The sequence below is a fragment of the Triticum aestivum genome, chromosome 1B, assembly GCF_018294505.1.
Source record: "Triticum aestivum cultivar Chinese Spring chromosome 1B, IWGSC CS RefSeq v2.1, whole genome shotgun sequence".
Lineage (NCBI taxonomy): Eukaryota > Viridiplantae > Streptophyta > Magnoliopsida > Poales > Poaceae > Triticum > Triticum aestivum.
The window spans coordinates 664,629,611-664,634,553 of record NC_057795.1 but is presented as its reverse complement, the minus strand read 5'-3'; the positions used below and the strand labels follow the sequence as shown (position 1 = coordinate 664,634,553).

At 44.5% G+C, this 4,943-nt stretch overlaps 1 long non-coding RNA gene across 1 annotated transcript; it reads left to right on the top strand.

Moving 5' to 3' along the window:
• Positions 1-4,288, top strand: LOC123146407 (uncharacterized). The gene is made up of 5 exons (XR_006472718.1): positions 1-198; positions 969-1,116; positions 1,853-1,980; positions 2,061-2,244; positions 3,821-4,288. It is a non-coding gene; the product is annotated as an uncharacterized lncRNA (long non-coding RNA).
• Positions 4,289-4,943: the final 655 nt, after the last annotated feature.

Here is a 4,943-nt window from a genome sequence, read left to right as displayed (position 1 = left end):
CTAGTCGCGGCGGCTGGCTGCACTCGTCCCGCCGTCCCTCCTGTCGCGGCGGCTGGCTGCACCAGTACCGCCGTCCGGCCGTCCCTCCTGTCGCGCCTCCCGGCCTCCCCAACACCGCTAGTCCCCTCGCAGTCCTCTCCGTGGTGAGCTTGCAGCCGGCGAGGTGAGAGACGAGGTTCCCAACCCACGGCTGACGAGGTGCATCCTACATTCTCTCTAATATGTATATCCCTGCTAGTTGGTAGTCTGTTAACTCTGATTTGCTGATCCGTTGTTTTTCATATATGAAATTTGGTAATCTGCTAATTTCTTGATCAATATAAGTCACGTCTATCACCACTGCAACTATATGTGACAGTTTGTTGTTTTTACAATTATAACTCTTAAAATATGGTACCAAACCGTGGCCAAAGACTGCTATGCTAAAGGCTTGAGATTCGGTGGTGAACTGGTGTCTGGTGAATTGGTGATGATGTTGCTCGTTGTGGCTGTGTTGTGCGCTTGACCTGTATATAGATCACGTCTAAAGGCTGTTAGGTTTCCCTTTTGTTTGTTGTTTGGCCTGTATATAAGATAGCTAACTGCTGGAATTAACTGCTTGTACTACTAAACCTCCTGCTGCTGCTTGTGCTGCTGCTGCTGCTGCTTATGTTTTTTTTTTAATTAATTCATAACCATATGTAAACCTGCAAAGAAGCCTCTAATATTTGTCTCTCATTCATCTTGCAGCTATTTTCTGTAATACTTAAATTTCAAGGGAATTAAATAGGGAATGCGTCACGTTCAATTAGACATATTTAAAGGAAGGCTGACATGTGAATACTCTCTCTCTTTCCCGTAATGCTGTATCTTTTATTATTGCATTAGGTCCCTCTACTTTTACATTGAGCTGTCTATTTCTAACTATTGTTATAGAAACGCTGTTACTTACCATTGCAGCACATTGCTTTACTTCTTCCTTTTTGTAGCTGGTGCTTAAATCACGGCCTCCCAACACTGCTAGTGCCCTCGCAGTCCACTCCGTAGTGAGCTTCCAGCCGGCGAGGCGAGAGACGACACGCCGGACGCCGCAGTGAGGTTGAAGTTTTTCCACATTCCCGACCCACGGCCGGCAAGGTGCATCCTAAATTCTCTCTAATGTGTACATCCCTGCTAGTTGGTACAGTCAGTTGACTCTGATTTGCTGAAGCGTTGTTTTTCATGTATACAAGTTGGTAGTCTGCTAATTTCTTGAGCAATATAAATCACGTCTATCACCACTGCAACTATATGTGACAGTTTGTTGTTTTTTACAATTGTAACTCTGAGAAATATGGTATCAAACCGTTGCCAAAGACTGCTATGTGCTACTGCTATGCTAAAGACTTGAGAATCAGTGGTGAATCTGTTGAAGTGGTGATGATGTTGCTCGTTGTGGTTGTGTTGTGCACTTGACCTGTATAGATCACGTCTAAAGGCTGTTTGGTTTCCCTTTTGTTTGTTGGTTGGCATGTATATAAGATAACTAGCTGCTGCTTATGTTTTATTTTCCTTTTTGTAATTAATTCATAACCACGTGTAAACCCGGAAAGAAGCCTCTAATATTTGTCTTTCATCCAAACCGCAGCTATTTTCTGCAATATGTTTTACACTTTTACTTAAATTTCAAGGGAATTAAATAGGGAATAAGTCGCGTACAGTTAGACATATTTAAATAGGGAATACTCTGTATGCTTCCTGTAATGATGTATCTTTTATTATTGTATCAGGTCCCTCTACTTTTACGTAGAGCTGTCTATTTCTAACTATTGTTATAGAAACGCTGTTACTTACCATTGCAACACATTGCTTTACTTCTTCCTTTTTGTAGCAGGTGCTTAAATCACGTCTAAAGGCGTACTAGCAAGGAGTATCTAATACAGTCCATGGAAAATATGAAGGGGAGCGTGGTGTACACGGTTGCTGTTTTCTTCATCGGGGGTCTAATTATCGTTGGACAATGTAAGATACATAACTACCATATTGTTTTCTATATATATTTGCATACTGTGGACTGATAGCTATATGATATTATGCAATAGGTCGTCCTGAGCCAGAGAACATCTATGATGAGGGCAAACTGACATTGAAATGGTGTCTTCAAAAGGATTGCAAGACCAAAGGTGACCCATGGACCTGGAAAAGGGAGTGCATCTGCTGCGTCACTCTTCCTGATGTACCTTGTTATCATTCCCAAAATGAGTGCCAAAAGAACTGCCCAATAAGGTGAAATCCAATGCGGCCGATCTTACCTTATTTACATTTACTAATTTGTGGCACCAGCTGAGCTTTTTGAGTTAATAACACTTTTAGTACATAAACTTGCACAGTGCGTACAAATTCATACACAAAGTTGAAAAATGACACAAAGTAGTCCAACAACTTGTGTTTGAAGTACATTTACATACATTTCCGCCCCTAGTCGTTATCTCCCTGTTAACTCTGCGTGGTCTCTAAGTATGTGGCCCACCTGTAAGTGGGAAATGTTCTAAAAAAATTGTAAGTGGGAAAAGAGGAAGAAAAAATAAAGAAGAGTTGTGCGTTGCTCCCGCAAGACTAGAACTCGAGAGTCCGCGACACGCACGTGATCGACTAGGCAGTGAGCTACAGATTCTTACTGCTTCAGATGGTACTTTATATATCTTTCAGAAGGAAAATTGATCTGAATAAAAAACTATGCACTGCACGCGAGCGACACTTTAGCTTCAAGCAATTGTTTGGCTCACTGGTCCACTGAACCAGGCGTGTGTTTTAGTTTTACAAACCGGGGTTAAAAACAAAGCCGTCGAAGGATATTTTTGAAGTTTACTGATTTCCTTTCCGAGTCCATTCGTGAACTAGAAGTAATGACCAAAAGAATCAAAAACCGGCTCAGGCATGTCATCGAACACGTAGAGCATGGGGTGAAAATATGGGGGAGTTTGACGTACCGGGAAGCCGTCTGGTGGCGGCAACCTTGTTCGGTGGCGACCTGGTCGGCAGCAGTGTGCGTTGGGGCGTCCGGTGGCGAAGCACTGATGGGATGGCGGCGGAGCACCGATACCGGTGGAAGTCTGGTGACGACAATGCAGAGGAGGGTGAACAGAGAAGAGAAAAGTGTTGCTCAAGCAAGGAGAGGGGAGGCAGATATGACTGAATTGGCGCGAACACCAGCGGCCAGTCCTACTTGGCAGGCATGCCCAGGCGCATTCGAGACTCCCCATATCCGCTCCATATATGGCCTGATATGGAGAGTGCCGGTCAGTCCGGACGTTTAGGCCGGATATGGGTAGCACGGTTGGGTGGCCTTTTTTGATCCAGACAGTGCCCAGGCAGCCCGTCCGGACGTTTAGGGCAAGTATGAAGGGTCCGATTATAGATGATCTTACTAAACAATACATCCTAATTTATAGTGCCTAAAAAACCAGCTGATGAACCAGTAAAGGGGCAGTACGTCTGTAAAAATCTGAACCAGGAGTCACGCCGGTTTGGTTTCAAAAATTATCTGAAGAAAGAACAAGAACAATTCTATCAATTATATAAGAAGGAGACTATGACAAATTAAACAACATGTAACAGTTTGTACACTGGCTAGCCTCTCTATGTTAATGTTGTGCGGTCTTTGGTTCGAATACCGTCGGCTTCACCTGTCAAGTAAACAGAGATAACAGCCCGGGACGGAAATGTATGTGAATGTACCTCAAACGCAAGTTATTGTACTATTTTGCTACATTTTTCAACTTTATGTATGAATTTGTACCCACCGTACAAGTTCATGTACTAAAAATGTAATTAACTCTTTTTTTTATTTGGTTTGCACCAGTTGAGCTGTCAGTTTAACTCTGAGCAAAACTAAATAAAAGCCGACCGGTAAAGGCTAGGAGAAGATAACTTCGTGTTGAATGGCGAAGTATCTTGTGTAAACCAACAACCAGTGAAAAATCTGGAACTTACAATGTGGGGCGCCGGATCGTTGTCTCACGGCAGTGGTGGACTGCTATCGCTGGCGTAAAGGCACAACGCCCAGGTGCGGTGATAGATGAGGCCTGGCGCTGGTGCCGGGGTGGACGCCACCGAGACCGAGGCAGGCGGCGCCGGTACAGCCTGCGGAATGGGCTGTTGGCGGCTGGGCGTTTCTATATTGCTGAGCTTCTTCCATGCATTGCTGAGCTCCATTTGTTGTTTCTTGGATGGAAAGTTTGAACAGAATTTAGTGTGTGTGTGTGGTATGTTCCTATACTTACCTTTTAGTGGCAGCCTCATAACGTAATCGAACAATATTATGTGATTCTGGGCATTGTTGGTCTGTGCGCTCCCACGTACTGTGGTCTGTTCCACACACTTAATGTGCAGTACTTTGCATTTTAGTGACAGGGAATTCAACTCCCAGGCTGAACGCATCCTGAAAGAAGAGTATTGACTTTTGAAAAGAAAAAAACCGAGCCAACAAACTGCTAATATCTCCAAAGCTTGTGGTCCAAATGAGTTAAAAAGTTTCTCAAAGGAGTATTGGGAATACGTATGGTTTATTGATTTTTTTCTAGGATTTTCTAAATGTTAAGTTTCAAATGTGCACAAATCTCGTTAAACATGTGTCCCCAGCATCTCGTTGCGGCTTTGTCACATGGATGCTAATAGAGGCAATGAATTATTCTTGAATGTGCCTTAAATAGTACTCCAAGACATACTACGAGGAGGGGAATCATTCGGTTCTCTCATAAAATATTACGCGGAAAAATCACTAGATAAAAAAGTTGAACGTGGAAACACTGGAGACGACAGTCGCAATCACTTTGTTGTGACCCACTATCAGCCCCGACCCCCGTGTTGCCCGAGCCGGGTGACTCGGGGGGAACCTAGCTGCCGGCGCCCGGCGCCCGCCCACCGCTCGCCACCGCCGGAGGGCCGGCCGGCGAAGCCGCGCCGGGCCCTGGGATGGCGGCGGC